This window comes from Myotis brandtii, unplaced genomic scaffold (assembly GCF_000412655.1).
Source record: "Myotis brandtii unplaced genomic scaffold, ASM41265v1 scaffold2398, whole genome shotgun sequence".
Taxonomy (NCBI): domain Eukaryota; kingdom Metazoa; phylum Chordata; class Mammalia; order Chiroptera; family Vespertilionidae; genus Myotis; species Myotis brandtii.
Window position 1 is genome coordinate 22,002 of NW_005359053.1, and position 18,261 is coordinate 40,262.

At 41.8% G+C, this 18,261-nt stretch overlaps 2 pseudogenes; both read left to right on the top strand.

The window, feature by feature from the left end:
* Nucleotides 1–748: 748 nt before the first annotated feature.
* Nucleotides 749–3,806, top strand: LOC102249230 (annotated as a pseudogene).
* A 9,492-nt stretch (nt 3,807–13,298) lies between these two features.
* LOC102249521 lies at nt 13,299–14,261 on the top strand (annotated as a pseudogene).
* The last annotated feature ends 4,000 nt before the right edge of the window (nt 14,262–18,261 follow it).

The following is an 18,261-nucleotide window of genomic DNA, read 5'->3' on the forward strand; positions in this document are numbered from 1 at the left end:
TTGCTTGCTTTCTTTCTTTGTAGTTCCTATGTCATTTATTTCTGTTCTGATTTATTTCCAGGTACTTTAAAAAATATATTTCTTGATCTCATTGGTAACCCATTCATTGTTTAACAATATTCTATTTAGCCTTCATGTGTTTGAGTATTTTTGAGCTTTTTTTTTTTTCATGGTTGATTTCTAGTTTCATGTCATTGTGGTCAGAGAAGATCATTGGTAGAATTTCAATCCTCTTAAACTTATTGAGACTTCTTTTGCTTCTTCTTAAACTTATTGAGACTTTTATTGTGTCCTAACATGTGGTATATCTTTGAGAATGTTCCATGTGCACTTGAGAAGAATGTGTATTTGGCTACTTTGGGGTGAAATGTTCTGTATCTATATATATAAAAGCCTAAGTGACCAGCCGATCGGATGACCAGCCAGTAGCTATGACACGCACTGGCCACCAGGGGACAGATGTTCAACGCAGGAGCTGGCCCCTGGGGTCAGTGCGCTCCCACAGCAGGAGCGCTGCTCAGCTGACAGATGGGCACCAGATGCTGGGCTCACAGCTGGCGAGCGCAGCTGCGGCGGTGCGTAGTGTGAGCCTTGCCCATGGACACTCCCCCTGTACACCGGAGCAGCGGTGGTGGTGGCAGGTGCAGCAGGGCCGGGATGAGCAGGAGCAGGCTGGGCTGCCTGCCGCTTCGTGCACTACTTTGTGCTGTGCAGGATCAATGCAGACAGCAGGCTGGAGCCTGATGAGATGGCAGGTAAGGCCAGGCTGCAGCGGCACGGAGGTTCACTGATCCCTGCACTGGGCCTCTGGTATATCAATAAAATCCATCTGACCTAGTGTGTCATTTAAGGTCACTGTTTCCTTTTTGATTTTTTGTCTGGAAGATCTATCCATTGATGACAGAGGAGTGTTAGAGTCTCCTACTATGACTGTATTGTTGTCAATCTCTCCCTTAAAGTCCATCATTGATGTTTGTCTTCCTCTCTCTCTTTCTGTCCCTTCCTCTCTGCAATCAATAAAAATATTTTTAAAAAGAAAGCGACTCAGTATAAATAGATATAATTGTCATGGTGTGGGCAGGAATTATAAAGCATGGACTGGGGAGGATGTGCAAGTTATCAAGCAGTAGAAGACATGTTTTCTGTACCTATTCCATAGTTATTTGACCAATTTGTTTTTATGTGGTCTCATAGGTGATGAGGTTATCTACTTTCTCCTGTTTCTTATGTGGCACCTTTTCTATGTTATTTGGGGGCTTTGGGTTTTCAAGTCTTTTTTGACACACCCAGTGAGCACACTCTGGTTCTGGTTCCGGTCTTCCTACAGCCCTCAGACCAGGGGTAGCTGCACTCATACACTCCAAGGTGACTCTTACAATATGAGTCAAGAACTCAATCAAGAGAAAATACTAAGGAGGGAATCTATTTCCATTCACAAGACACCATTGCAACAAGAATAAAAAGCATAAGTGGTAGTATGTGCAAGGAAGTCCCTGTGCCTGAGGTGTCAGCCATAGAAGACAGACCACCTCACTCCTCAACTGTATCTGCGCCCACTTCTCATTACGCTCCCTCATGCTCATCCTTGCAAACAGGTTTCACTTTTTTTGAACACTTTAAACAAGCACCTTCCTCGAGCCTTTGCACTAGCTAGTCCCTCTGCAGGGCACACACGTTCCCACAGAGCCGTGTGCCTTCTTCTCTCTCTTGTGTTAAATAAGAAATTGGAAGGCCAAAAGCTTTTCTTTAAAAACAAAATAGGGTTTATTGAGCCAAATGCCAGCCAGAAAAAAACCTGGTCCTGGGGCATGAAATCTAAACTACTATCAGCAGAGCGAGGCAGAAAAGACATGTCCCCTGTCCTCTTACACTTTATGTTTTGTGGAAGAAACACATAAGCTGTTTTAAAAGAACTTACATTGGCTAATGATGGGGGTCAGGAAAAGGTGAAGTGGGGCAGTTCTAGGATAGGTACACAAGGAAGAATATTTACGTCTTTTGATTGGTTACAGGCAACAGTCTGAAAGCTCATGCAGTGCAGGATGCAGGGGCATCTGGTGGTCACTACAGAAGTTGATTCAAAGTTTCAACTTATATTCATTCAGTCTTGTAAATGTGAGCAGTCTTTTGTAAGTGGGCCCACAGCTTTTAGCTGGTTGATTACTATTGTCTTTATCTCTCACTTTCTGGCCCCGCTGTTATTTAATTTAGGACATCACAGAATTTTTCCCTGCTCACTTACTTGAGGTCTCTGTTTAAGTGTCACCTTGTTTACAGATCTACCTACACACCCACGAAAAATAGAGCTTCCTTTAGATGTGAAACTCTCCTTTAGACATGGTTTGCTTTTCTTCATACCACCTGCCCCCATCTGAAATAATTTATTTTATTATTTGCTTTTACATTCCTTCTTCCTCAATGGACAGTGCCTAAAACATGGTAAGCACTGGATTTAAGTTCCTGAGGAACATGAGTTTTATTATCAATAAAACTAGAATACCTGATCCCCTCAGAGACATAGGTGATTGGGGCAAATATTCCATATCAGGGGTGGCATTGGATATCCCCTAAATGGGACCATATCCATACACAAAATATTAAAATTAATATCTTGACTGTAAAATAGGACTTGTCGCATTTCAAATATGTGAGAAATGCAACTTTGTGTGAAAATCAGTCATGTTATTTCCATCTTTCCTGTTAGTCACCTCCACCACATGGAATCAGTGAATCACACAAATTTCAGAGTGTCTTCTTTTGGGAATTTCAGAGAAACCAGAATTGCAGTACCTCATATTTGGGCTTTTCCTCTCCATGTATCTGATCACTGTGTTTGGAAACCTGCTTATCATCCTGGCTGTCAGCTCAGACTCCCACCTCCACACACTCATGTGCTTCTTCCTCTCCAACCTGTCCTTGATATCTGTTTCATCTCCACCACCAACTCAAAGATGCTGGTGAACTTCCAGACACGGAGCAATGTTATCACCTATGAAGGCTGCATCACCCAGCTGTATTTTCCCATCCTCTTTGCAGATTTGGACAACTTTATCCTGACTGTGATGGCCTATGACCGGTTTGTGGCCATCTGCCACCCTCTGTACTACATGGTCATCATGAACCCCCGGCTCTGTGGACTGCTGGTTCTGGTGTCCTGGATCATGAGTGTCCTAAATTCCTTGCTAGAAAGCTTAATGGTGTTGAGGTTGTCTTTCAGCTCAGACTTGGAAATCCCCCACTTTATCTGTGAACTCAACTTGCCTGTTCTGACACCTTTCTTAATAACACCATGATGTATTTTTTTTAAATATATATTTTATTGATTTTTTTTTACAGAGAAATAGGGAGAGGGATAGAGAGTTAGAAACATCAATGAGAGAGAAACATTGATCAGCTGCCTCCTGCACACTACCTACTGGGGATGTGCCCGCAACCAAGGTACATGCCCTTGACCGGAATCGAACCTGGGACCTTCGAGTCCGCAGGCCGACGTTCTATCCATTGAGCCAAACCGGTTAGGGCCCATGATGTATTTTTAACTGTACTGCTGGGTGGTGTTCCCCTTGCTGGGGTTCTTTACTCTTACTCTAAGATCATTGCCTCCATATGTGGAATCCCATAAGCTCAGGGGGCAGTATAAAGCATTATCTACCTGTGCGTCTCACCTCTCAGTTGTCTCCTTATTTTATGGTACAGTCCTAGGTGTTTACCCCTTCATCTACAGTCTGAGGAACAAGGACATAAAGAGGGCCCTGGAAAAATTCTGTGGAGATAAGCTTTTTCAAGAGCCATCTCTACTAGGTTGAAGAATTGCCCATGAATTTGGCATTTAAAGCTCAGACCCAGAAATCTGACACAAATTATCCAGTCTTTGGACCATATTCCTGGAAAAATTCTGTGAAGATAAGCTTTTTCAAGAGCCATCTATACTAGGTTGAAGAATTGCCCATGAATTTGGGGTTTAAAGCTCAGACACAGAAATCTGACACAAATTATCCAGTCTTTGGACCATATGCAATTAGAAATTCTCAGTTATCTCATGGATTAACATAAATTACTCTAGCATAATTTATTCTTTTTTTATATGTATCATTTCAAGTGTTTTTTTCTATTGTTTTCCTGAAAGAATAGTCATGAATTTTACTACTCCTATGGACAAAATTATACTTTGCTACTAAGGTTATTTACATACTTTTATTTTAGACAAAAATCTGAGGCCACAGCTTCACCTCTATGTTCAGCATTATTTTCTATAGCACCACCTTTACTGCTCTTCTTGATAAAGTAGACTTTAACATGCTTTATAGCTCATCTACTGGTTTTATATTTTTTATTCAGCTGAATGTCCACATGACTACCATAGCCACTGGCAAAAACTGACTATGAAATACATGTTTCCAAGAACAGTCTACATGGAAACATACATTTTATTTTATTTTTCTTTTTCAAAAATATTTTTATTGATTTCAGAGTGGAAGGAAGAGGAAGAGAGAGAGATCGAAACATCAATGATGAGAGAGAATTATTGATCGGCTACCTCCTGCACGCCCCCTACTGGGGATAGAGCCTGCAATCTGGGCATATGCCCTTGACCGGAATTGAACCTGGGACCCTTCAATCTGCAGGTCAATGCTCTATCCACTGAGCCAAACCAGTGAGGGCAAAACATTTTTAATAAGTAGACTGACATTATATGTTTAGGGATAGAGGTGAACTTCAATGTGGTGAAGCAAAAAAAAAAGCCATATAATTTATTTCTATACAAAAATATTTTTCATGCTGCATAGCTACTCATTTATTTGTGGGATATGGCCCTGATCCATTGCTCAGTTATTTGGAGCATCGTTCCATGCACCAAAAAAAAGGTTGTGGCATATGCTTAGTTTGCAGGTTCCATCCCCAGTCAGGGTACATATGGGAGGTAATTGATAGATGTTTCTCTCCCACGACACAGAAATAGGTATTTGGAAGAGGAGAGAGAGTTGCTGACCTTATGCTCAGTGATAGAATCCAGTCACAAAAACAAATACTGCATGATTTCAATTACTAGTAAATGACCTATCTAAAGTAGTCAAAGTCATATAAACTGAAAATAGGATGATGGTTGTGAGGTGTGGGAGGAGGGGAAATGGGGAGTTAGTGTTTAGTAGGTTTTAGTTTTGGAAGATGAAAAAGTTTTGGAGGTCTGTTGCACATGAATGTGCTTAACACTTCTGAACTTCACACTTAGAAATGGCTAAGATGATAAATTTTGTTTGTGTTTTTACCACTCATTTTTTTTTAAAGGAAGGGAATTCTGACACATGCTACCACATGGATGACCCTCAGGACATTATGCTGAAGGAAATAAAACCAGTGATAAAAGGACAAATACTGTAACACTCCACTTTTATGAGGTACCAAGGGGAGTCCAACTCATAGAGACAGGAAGTAGGATGGTGGGCGCCACAGGCTGGGGGAGGAGGAGGAGGGGTCAGTGTTTAATTGACAGAGTTCCAGATTGTGAAGATGAGAAAGTTCCGGAGATGAATGCTGGTGATGATTGCATGTAAATATACTTAATGCCAGTGAAGTGTCCACTCAAAAAATGGTGAAGATAATAAATTTTACTTTACATACATTTCACCACATTAGAGAAAAAGAATCCAGGGAAGGAGGCTAAGAAGGGCCACATACTCTTTTCTTCTCCTTTTCACCCAGACAGTAGCCAGTTGAAAAGGAAAATCTCTGATGCTTTAAACCCCTGAGTTTTGAGGTTTGCTTGTTACTAGAGCAGAACTGAGTCTGCCCTGACTCATATGTGGCAGCTGATACCCAAGTCCTCTCCATGTGTGCTGATGCCCTCATCTATGAACCCCAGGGATGGGACTAGGGTGAGAAGTGAGGCACTTGCCTCAGAAGCAAAATTTAAGGGGGCACCAAAGAACTCAATAGTCAGATGACTAATATTTGAATGCAGTATTTTTAACAGAATGAAAATTAATGCAAAACATGCATGTGATTGAAGTAGCAAAATGTTGAATTAAGAAGGAATCTGTCACAACAATGTAGAGCAGAGGCCGAGGGAACAATCAATCTTTGTGCCTCTTTGGTCTCACTGTAGTCCCTGCTCTGGTGAACACCTGAGATGCTCTGTCTGGGGCTTTCTGGGGCTCGTGTGGCTGCAGATCAGAATTGATAGGGAGTTAGTATCCCTGGGAATGACCCTCCATCACTTTTGGTGGATCAGTACCCCAGCTCCCTCACTTCTCAACTGTGTGTCCTACACACTCTCAGAGGTCCCAGGAGGGTTTGAGCCCCAGGTGCCCACCACAGAAATGGGCTCATTCAAACTCAGTATTTGCTGCCTACATCTCACCTTCCTTTTCTACTCATGCTTTCTAAGATCCCCTTCTTATAAAGTACGTGCACTCAATCCTTGTCTCAGACTCTGCAGTCTGGGAAGCCAGCCCAAGCCAGATGTCTATTACAGTTTTATTTCAAACTTGAAAACACTGTAACTCCTGATTCACTTCCTAATCTCTAGCCAAATCTGTTGTGTTAGTGATTTATTGCTGTGCAACAAATTGCCCCAAATGTAAGGGCTTAAAGTAACAGCAAACAGTTATGATCTCACAGTTTTTGTGGGTCAGGAATGGGATATGGCTTCTCTGCTTTCTTTGCTTCAGAGTCTCTAATGGGCTACTGTGTCAGCTGAGGGCTTGATGAGGGAAGGGTCCATTCCCAAGGCCACTCAGGTGTTGTTGGCAGGACTCAGTTCCTCGCTGGCTGTTAAGGAGGCAGCTCTCAGGTCCTCACCACATGGGTCTTTCCACAGGGCAGCTCACAATGTGGCAGCTGATTTCACCAGAGCAAGAGATAGAGAAAGAGGGAGAAAGAGAGGGGAAAAGGAGAGAGAGAGAGAGAGAGAGAGAGAGAGAGAGAGAGAGAGAGAGAGAGAGCCACGGGAGCAAGATGGAAATCTAAGTCTCCTATAACCAAATCTTAAAAGTGACATCTCACCACCTTGGTCTTATTCTACTATTAGAAGTGAGTCATGAGGCCTTGTCCGCACTCAAGAAGAGGGCATTACACTTGGATACCAGGAGGCAGGGATCATGAGGGCTGTCTTGAAGTCTGTCCTCTGATTTCCCCCTTCATAGTGTATGGTACCAACAACAGCTCAGCTGTTCAGGCCCCAGGTGGGTGTCATCCTGTCCATAAGGCATTCTAACCTTGTTCTAAATGGACTTTCTGATCTCACCTCCTTCCTTCATCCTGTCTTGGCCTTTCTTCTCTCCATGGAAGCTCAGTCCCACCTCAGGGCCTTTGCACCTTCTGTTCCCTCTGCCTGGAACTCTCTCATCCCAGATATCTGCATGGCTTCTCCTTAAGGGTCTTTCACAGGCTGCTGTCCAGGTGATGGTGGGGCTGCAGTCTCATCTGAAGGCTGGATAAGGTAAACACCCACTTCCAACTTTAGCTTTAACATGAATTCTTTCAATATGCATTCCTGGTCCACTATTAAGTATTGTTCAGTAAAGAGTTAACTAGAGGGCTTGGGGTTCTCCAATCCTGTACCTCCCAAAGGAAGGACTGTCTGCATGATGCACTTACCTTCTTCTGGGGCGGTCATCTTTAAGGCCCTGCAGTGTCTTGCCTGATCAGAGAATCTGTATACCTCAGATCTTAGACCATGCCAGGGAGTCATGCTCACAATGTGATTCATGGTGGAGGCCTTGGGCCACCAGGCAATGTCAGCTTGTTCTCTGAAGGGGCTGAGTCAGCACATGAGTGGTCATGAGTGGTCAGCCAAGCCCATGTGAACAACCTCCAGTAAAAACCCTGAACACCAAGGCTCAGGCGAGTTTTCCTGGTTGGAAATAGTGCATATTGTCACATCGTTGTTGGGTGAGTTGAGAGTTGGGACTCCACTGGGAGAGAACACCTGGATGCTCATGTCTGGTATCTCTTCAGTCCCACCCATGTGCCTTCTCCTTTACTGATTTTAATTGGTATCCTTCCCCTGTAATAAATTGTGACCTGGAGTATGCCAGCTTTTATAGGTTATAAAAATGAGTGAATTATTCACCCACATTCCAAGCCGACATTCCCCCAGCCCCCTCCTTTGAGATTTTCATCGTTGTCACTGAATAGTATGTTCTTGCTCATTTGCTATTTTCGGTCTCTCTCCTCTAGACAAAAATGGAAAGCTGGAACCTTGTGTATGGCTCTCACGAGAGCAGAAGACCAGAGTGGTCAGGGGTCAGGTCCTAACTCTGCTACCGTCTGGCAGTGTGCCCCTGGGTGAGCAATCTCACCTGTCTGTGCTCCAGTCTCCTTATCTATAAAACAGGAACATGAGAGCCTGTTTCATAGACCATTGGGAGGAGGCTGGGCTGCTTTATTAAGGCCCAGAAAGGCCTCTATAAGTATGAGCTTCTAAATGGTGGTCACTCTGTCTTCCCCTAGCTAGGGCAGGGTCAGTGCTCAGTGAAGTACAAATGAGTTAAGAAGACCCCCCTGAGGCCTTTGACATGGAGAGGCAGGAGGGAACCAGGCATGCCCAGTGTGGAGAGGAGGACCTGAAAAGTGCCAGAGAGAGTTGGACACCTGCCCTGTGACTCTGGCCACACACAGCCCTGCCAGGGCTATTTGGGACTGCCCGAGGAGGAGCCAGGACCGTGGTGGCCAGTGGGAAGGAGGTCCTGGGAGTGGCAGAGCTGGGTAGAGAGGGAGAGGATGGCGAAAATCCCCCAGTCAGAGCTCCTAGGAGTAAATGTGTTGAAGGGCTAGGGGGTGGGAGGGGTGACTGGTCAGGGCAGCTGGAGCTGTGCCTGTGGGCAGGCACTTGAAGGGCCCCAAAGAAAGGCTGTTCTGCAAAGCGGCCAGTCTGCCCTGGCCTGGGAGGATGACACCCTTCAGCTGGATTCCCTGGAGGTCCTGCTGGGCTTCTGGACACAGCCCTCCCCACCTCCAAGTGAGGAATGTGCCCCATCCCCACCCCTGCTTCCAGCCTCTTCCACATAAGGCTTTCATGGATGCTCATGCCATATGACTTCAGGACAAAGGAATCAGAAGCACATGGTCTGAGTCTCCAGGGAGCAGTAGTTCTGGAAACAAGACTGAAAGGAAGAGAACAGAGCCAGAGGGGGAGTACTGGGATGTGGACTTGAGAGGCAAAGGGAGGAGGTGCCTGGCTCTGAGCAGGCTCCGCCCCTCACGATACCCACACCACCAGGGCTCTCACATCAGGGCCAGGCCATGGCTGGGGATGAGGCCGCTGTGGACCCATGTGCACCCTGGGGGGTCCCTCTGCCTCTCTGGGCCTCAGTGTCCTTCCTAGTGGCCCAGATACTCAAGTCAAAATAATGGCGTGATCCATGTCTCTCTCTGTCTCTGTCCCTTTCTACCCCCTACCCCCACATCAGCAAACTCCGAGGGCTCTACTTTTAAAATCCATCCAGAATCCACCCACTTTTCACCTCTTCCATGGCCCTCACCCTGGACCAACCCCATCATCTCCCACTCAAACCAGTACAGTTACCTCTGCCCTGGTCTTTCAGTTCTTAGTCCACACCCCCCTTCAGCCTGTTCTCCCAACAGTCCCGAGAGCAACTGCTGCTCGAGGGATTGCTGTTTGTTTGCTTGATTAATTAATGTATTTATTTCAGCAGCTACATAAGAATTCATAGTGTGGCTGCTACTCACACTTTTGGTCTTTTATACTCATTATCATTGAATTGCTATCATATCCATGCTATAAAATATGTTTAAATTATTAATTTCAAACTGTGGTTGTGATCAGGGGTGATTTTGTCCCCCGTGACATATTGAACTATGCCCAGAGAGATCTGTGACTGTCCCAGTGGAGAGGGGTGGGTGGAGGCAGGGATGCTCTGAACAACCTTCAATTCACAGGACAAACATCACCACAGAGAACAGTCTGGCCCAGAATGTCGACAGTGCTGAGGCTGAGAGACTCTGAGTTAAATAGCATCATTATTTGTAATACTTATAGCTGACTTCAGGTTGTTTTCCAAAATTGTAACACTTTCTACCAGTGAAATTTGGGTACTCCTTCTTAGTACCAATCTAAAGTTCCAACTCCAATCAATGCGACTGCTCTTTCAGTTTTTCCCTAGGTTGAGGGTGTGAAAGACATTTTATTTTTTATTTTCTCAAACTATTATTCAGTTTCAGCAAACTTTATTTATTTGATCACCATTTTGATTTACCTATTCTTATTATGTGCCCACATAATATTTCCCATTTTTGTACAGCATTTCAAATAGTTTCTATAGATCATTGTTTCTCAATTGATTTTTGTAGGATATTTTTCATCATAAAAATTTAAATTTTTATTTGAAAATATCTATTTTCTTACTGCTGAGTTTCCTACTTTATTTAAGATGGTTTTCCCACCTGTAAATTTTATGTGTAGTTTCTAATGTACACAAGAAATGTATTGGTTATTCTGACACAAAGTTCGTATTCTCTGATATTGTAAGATGTCTGATGGTGAGGACCAATTTCATATTCGTTCAAATGGATAGCCATTTATGCCAGGTTTAATTTAACAATTCAATATTTTCTACTGTATTGAAGTACAAGCTTGCCATATGGTAAATGTTCATATACATTGAAACCTAATTCCAGATTCATTTGGTGAATAATAACTGAGCATTTGCTACATGCCAGAATATTCTAGAAACATGCTACATTATATGCTTTTAGATCTAGGTCTTTATGATTTAATAGTCAAGCCATATTGATATTATTAAATTATCGCTATTTGGTGTCGTGTTTCAGTAAGTGTTTAATTGTCCATTCAATTTTCCTTGCCATAGTTGTTTTGAAACTACTCATTTTAACCTGGTTTCATTAATCCTTCATTTTATCACTTTTCACAGTCTTAGTTTTGTTTCTGTGTAAGTGCATCTCTATTCACATACCTTTGTGAAAAATCCAAATGTGAACAAAGCAGGTGAATTCCCTGGAGACCAAGGAAATAAATGTGTGTTTAAAATAATGTCCTCAGGAAGAATCACATGAAGAAAGCTATTCCCTATAAAGAGATAGGACTGTCATGGTGTGGGCAGGATTTATAAGGCATGGTCTGGGGAGGATTTGCATGTTGGATGAAGACCGGAACCAGGACCAGAGTATGTCTGCTGGGTGTGTCAAAGAAGAGATGAAAACCCAAAACCAAAGAAATAATACAAAAGATGCCACATAAGAAAAGGGAGAAAGGGGCTAACCTCATCCCCTATTGGACCACATAAAAAAAAATTGGTCAAGTGACCATGGAATAGGTACAGAAAAATCTTTTACTTCTTAATACTAAATATATCCAACTTTTGTTATGCTTTATGTGTTTGAAGTGTTGGTGTATCCCTTTACTCGTTATGAAGATGTACAATAAGGAAGGCATGTCTGTCTTTTGGACAAGCTTATTTTTGCTGGCATCAATGGAATGTGTGAAGGGTTTAAATGCTGCCAGACCCAAGAAGAGTATTCTTCCTCACAGTCTCTCACCTGAGCTTGTTAAATCTCTATTCCTCCTCTTCCATTTAATTTTTTATCCCCTGATTTCTCTCTCCTCTACATTATTTAACAAATTTTTATATGTGTGATTAAATTCAGGGCAGAAAATGGCCATCCCAGTATGGAGCCCCAAGTTTGTTTGTCTATGGAAGGCTTAATATTTGGAATTCCTGGAAACATTTCTATATTTGACAGGTGAAAGATCACTGCTCTGGCCAATTGTGTTGTACTCATTCCTGGCATAATCAGTATGACTGGGGTGAGACAGACATGGAAATAATTGGGGTGTGGTGTGTGTGTGTGTGCATGTGTGTGATTTGTGAATGTGAGCAGTTCTCAGACCAGGGGTAGCTGCACTCATACATTCCAAGGTGGCTCTTACAATATGGGGCCAGAACTCAATCAAGACAAGGTACTAAGGAAGGGATCTGTTTCCATTCACAGGACACCTTTGCCACAAGAATAATAAGAGCTTAAGTGGTAGTATGTACAAGGAAGTCCCTGTGCCTGAGGTGTCAGCCATAGTAGAGAGGCCACCTCAGTCCTCAACGTGTCTGCCACCACTTCTCCTCACTCTCTTTCATGCTCATCCACCTTCGAACCTGGCTTCACTTTTTTTGAACATTTGAAACAAGCACTTTCCTCAGGACCTTTGCACTGGCTAGTCACGCTGCAGGGCTCACACTTTCCTACAGAGCCTTGTGTCTCCCTTCCTCTCTTGTGTTAAAGAAAAAATTTTGAGGGCTGAAAGCTTTTCTTTAAAAACAAAATAGTGTTTATTGAGCCAAATGCCAGCCAGCAAAGGACCAGGTCCTGGGGCATGAAATCTGAACCAGCAGCCTCAGAGCCACACAGAAAAGACATGTCCACTGTCCTGGAGTGGACAGCTCTTTACACTTTATGTTTTGGGGAAGAAAGAGGTAAGTTGTTTTAAAAGAATTTACATTGGCTACCAATGCTGGTGGTGGTGGTGGGGGGGTGCCAAGGGGGGAGAGTGACACAGGAGAAGGTGACATGGGGCAGTTCTAGGATAGGTACACAAGGAAGAAATATTTACTACTTTTGATTGGTTACAAGCAGCAGTCCTGAAAGCTCATGCAAGGGCAGGATGCAGGGGCATCTAGTGGTCGCTACAGAAATTGATTCTAAGTTCCAATTTGCAGCAGCAGTCCTAGCTCATGCAAGGGCAGGATGCAGGGGCATCTAGTGGTCGCTACAGAAATTGATTCTAAGTTCCAATATACAGTCAAGAATGTAAGCAATCTTTTGTAACTGAGTCCATGTCTTTTACCTGATTGACTACTATTATCTTTTTATCTCACTCACTGGCTCAGTGTTATTTAATTTAGGACAGCTCAGAATTCTTCCTGCTCACTTCTGAGGTCTCTGTTCAAATGTCACCTTGTTTGCAGACCTACCTACACACCCATGAAAAATAGAATGCCCTACTCACTGTCTCCTTTAGATGTGCTTTTCTTTTCTTCATACCACCTGCCACCATGATCAGCACTCAATTAGCATTCCTGAGAAACAAAGAAATTCTCATTAAAACTGTAGAATACATGATCCCCTCAGACACATAGGTGATTGGGACAAATATTCCATATCAGGGCTGATATCCCCTAAAGGGGGCTATATCCATACACAAAATATTAAAATTAATGTCTGGTCTACAAAATATAAATTGTAGTATTTCAAATAGCTGAGTAATGCAACTTTGGGTGAAAATTAGTCATGTTATTTTCATCTATTTTTGTAGTCACCTCCACCACATGGAGCCTGTAAATCTCACACAAATTTCAGAAGTTCTTTTGGGAATTTCAGAGAAACCAGAACTGCAGCCCCTCATATTTAGGCTTTTTTTGTCCATGTACCTGATCACTGTATTTGGAAACCTGCTCATCATCCTGGCTGTCAGCTCTGACTCCCACCTCCACACACCCATGTACTTCTTCCTCTCCAACCTGTCCTTGGTAGACATCTGTTTTACCTTCAACATCATCCCAAAGATGCTGTGGAACATCCAGACACATAGCTGAGCCATCACCTATGAAGCCTGCATCACCCAGATGTATGTTGTCATACTTTTTGCTGATTTGGATGTTTTCCTCCTCACTATCATGGCCTATGATGGTTTTATGACCATCTGCAATGCCCTGCAATACATGGTTATCATGAACCCCCAGCTCTTTGGACTGCTGGTTCTGATAGGCTGGATCATGATTAGCCTGATTCCCTTGCTACAATGCTAAATGGAATTAGGACTGTCCTGCATGGATTTGGAAATCCCACACTTTTTCTGTGAACTCAATCAGATGATCAAATTTGCCTGTTCTGACACAATTTTAACTAACATGGCAATGTATTTTTTCAGCTCTCCTGCTTGGTGGTGGTCCTTTTGCTGGGATCCTTTACTCATTTCTAAAAGCGTGTCCTGCACACATGGAATGTCATCAGCTCAGGGGAAGTATAACGCATTTTCTCCTTGTGTCTCTCACCTCTCAGTTGTCTCCTTATTTTATGGTATGATCCTAGGGGTGTACCTCAGCTCTGCTGCTACCCACAATGCGCACTCAAGTGCTACAGCCTGGGTCATGTACTCTTTGGTCACACCCATGCTGAGCCCCTTCATCTACAGTCTCAGGAATAAAGACATCAAACAGGCTCCGAAGACATTCTTTGTGAAGGAAACTACAAACAGGCCAGTTGTCCTAAGACTAAAGATGTGCCCATGATGGCAGAGGTCAAAGGCTCAGAGTCAGATATCATGATTATCTTCAGACCATGAAACTAGAACTTGCTGTTTCCATTTATTTCCTGGAATTTCTGTTTCTTTGATCTCATCTTCTCTATTCAACATATGTAACTCAATTAAGTTCTCTGCTCTCTCAGATATTCAACAACTATTGTCTTTGTTGTTTTTCTACTTTCCCAAATTTATTTCCATCATGGATCAGATATATTTGGAAAATTCTATTTACCTAATGAAACAACATGGATATCTTTAGAATAATTTTTCTCAAATGACATATACCATACCAAATAATTTTTTTACTAAAAGAATCATCCTGAATTGCACTACTCCTATGTAAAAACTACATTTAATGACCAAGGCAATTTATACAGTTTTGTATGAGAGGAAAATCTGAGACCTCTGCTGTTCACTTTTATGACTGACATTTCTTTGTATATCATTCTCAACTGCTGTTCCTGATAATGTAGATTCTGACATATCAGTGTGTTTAATAGCTGGTCACTGGGTTTTATTCTCCTCATTAGGATCCTGTTCTCTTTCAGCTCAGTGTTCCTATCCCTAACTTAGCCACTTTCAAAATGATTATCAAATCCATGTCTCCAAGATGACTCTTCATTGAAAGATAAATTTTAATAAGTAGGTTGACCTTACCACCTCAAATCACAGATTAATTTCAATATGATAAAGCAAATTTTTAAATCACTATGCAAAATGTTTATTCTTCATGCTATGCATCTATTCATTGAAGTATGGAGGAATGATGCCCATTTGTAAGGGGGTTTATACATATGATTGATAATGGTTGGTGTTTCTCTGTATTTTATTGGGTTATCTTAATGTGTCCCCTTGAAAATTTTCAATGTTTCCTATAACGTGATTCTTTGATTACTATAAAGAATATAGAATCCATCCCTCTAAATTTTTCATAAGGTTGGAAAGTATGGCAAATGATCATTATCAGTTTCATCCATGATATATCTCTATGATGCTCAGGATTCTATTCATCCTTTAAGATCAAAGAATGACTCAGGAGTGAAATTGCATTCTTGTTTGGTTGTATAAAACAGGGTCACCAGTTTCCCTACACAAACATATGTGTTCTTTCCACCTCTCCTGGTTACAGGGACATGAACCCCCCATGAGAGTTTTAAAATACAGTTGCCTGAAATACAGTAACAATGAATACTGTCTTCTAAAAAATAAAAATAAGAATATAAATAAACAAAATTAAAAATATTAAGTGCTCTAGCTGATGTGGCTCAATTGGCTGGGCGTTGTCCCATGCACTGAGAGGTTTGATTCCCCATCAGGGCATATGCCTGGGTTTCGGGCTCTATCCCCAGTGTAAGAAGCATCTGATTGAAGTTTCCATCTCTCCCTTTCCCTTCCTTTCTCTCTCTAAAATCAATAAAACACATATTTTAAGGAAAAAAGTGTTATTCTCCCTTAAAATTTCTAATTTTGTTTGTGTTTCCTAACTTCTTTTCTTGATTATAGTTATTAGATATCAGTATGGTTTGGATTTATAAATTCTGTTTTTCTGTTTTTAAATCCATTAATTCTTGTCTTTGTTATAAACTTAATCTGCTTTCTTGAAGTATTTTTTGTTTTTTTTAATGAATTCAATTTAATTTCATGCTTTATTTTTTTAACTGAAAATATTTAAGGATATATATTTTTGCAATTTAAATTCTTTATTGTTTAAAGTATTACATAAGTGTTCTTTTTTCCCCATTGACCTCTCCCCAGTTTTCCCTCCCACCCCCCACCTGCCCCTGCAGTACATGTCCTCACCCCCCTACTGTCTGTGTCCATTGATTTGCTCATATGCATTCATACAAGTCCTTTGGTTGATCTCTTACCCCCTCACCTCCTGCTTTCCCTCATATGCTGGACAGTCTGTTTGTTGCTTCTATGACTCTGGTTCTTTTTTTGTTCATCAGTTTATGTTGTTCATTATATTCCACTAATGAGTGAGATATTTATCTTCTCTGACTGGCTTATTTCGTTAAGGATATTTTTCAACTGAGTACAACTTTGGTCACACCCTGAGTTTTGACATAGAGCTGTCATTATAATAATTTTTTTCTAAATATATTTGTATTGATTTCAGAGGAAGGGAGAGGGACAGGGAGATAGAAACGTCAATGATGAGAGAGAATCACTGATGGGCTGCCTCCTGCTCACCCCCTCCTGGGGATCAAGTTGGAGGCCCAGGCATGTGCCCTGACCAGGAATCAAACCAATAGAACCACGACCTCCAGGTTCATGAGTTAACACTCAACCACTGAGCCACACTGGCTGGGCTCATTGTAATCTTTTAAATAGTAGTTTGAATAATTCTCTTTTGACCAAGTTGTAATTGAAGAGATTGCTTTAAAAATTACCCCCAAAAGTTTTTTTTAGTTGAGTTTTATGGCCTTGTAGTCAGAGAATATATTTTAATTTTTTCTTCTGATATTTTGAAATGTGTGACTAAGAAGTTAACTGAGTTTTGTCAATGTTCCATGAGAGCTTAAAGAGGAGATGTATTATTTGTTATAGGCTACAAAGTTCAATATTTATCAGTTAATTAAAACAGTTTATAATTCAGGAAAAAAAGAACTAGTGCAGACAATAATCAACAGCAGATAACTAGTGTCCTCACTTATATTTCCTTTAATTATTGTATCAGTAAGCTATTGCTACAAGCAAATTATTTAATACTAGAGACCCGGTGCATGAAATTTGTGCACGGGGGAGAGGGTTCCCTCAGCCTGGCCTGCACCCTCTCGCAATCTGGACCGCTGGCTCCTAACTGCTTGCCTGCCTGCCTGATTGCCCCTAACCACTCTTCCTGCCTTCTTGATCACCCCTAACCACTCTGTCTGCCTGCCTGCCTGATCGCCCCTAACTGCTTGCCTGCCAGCCTGATCGCCCCTAACTGCTCTCCCTTGCCGGCCTTATTGCTCCTAACTGCTCTCCCCTGCTGGCCTGATCGCCCCTGCCTTGGCCCCCCACACTGTAGCTTTGTCCGGAAGAATGTCCTGAAGATGTCTGGTCTAATTAGCATATTACCCTTTTATTAGTATAGATATTTTATCTTGAAAGTAAACTTAAAGAAATTTAAAGAAGATAGAGGAGACAAACTTCAATCCAGTTGCATTCTTTTGCATGTGGCTTTCCATTTTTCCCAGCAACATTTATTGAAAAGACTATCTTTACTCCAAAGTGCATTCCTGGCTCCTTTGTCAAAAATTATCGGTCCATACATGTGTGGTTTTATAACTGGTCTCTCTATTTTGTTCCATTGATCTGTGTATCTGTTTCTCTACCAATACTATGCTGTTTTGATGATCATAGCTCTGTAGTATGAAGGGAACCCTCATTCACTGCTGGTGGGAATGTAGACTGATACAACCACTATGGAAAGCAGTCTGGTGATTCCTCAAAAAATTAAAAATAGAGCTACCATACGACCCAACAATCCCACTCCTGGGTTTATACCCAAAAAACTCGAAATAACTTATATGCAGAGATATATGCACCCCTTTGTTCATTGCAGCATTATTCATGGTGGCCTAGAGTTCGAAACAGCCAAAGTGCCCTACATTAGAAGACTGAATAAAGAAGATGTGGTATATATACACACAATGGAGTACTACACAGTCATAAGAAAGGATGAAATAGCATAATTTCCAACAACATGGATAGGCCTTGAGAACATTATGAGAAGTGAAATAAGTCAAACAGACGAAGCTAAGAACTATATGATTTAACTCATATGTTAAATATAAAACTGAAACTTATGAACACAAACAGCAGTGTGGTGGTTGCCAGAGGGAGGGGTGTGGGGGAAGAAAGGGGTCCTAATATGAGGTGACAGGAGAAGATTTGATTTTGGGTGGTGGGCACATGGTCCTATATATAAATTTTGTAAATCAGTAATCCACACATGTAACCTATATGTTCATGTTGACTAATGTCACCCCAATAAAATT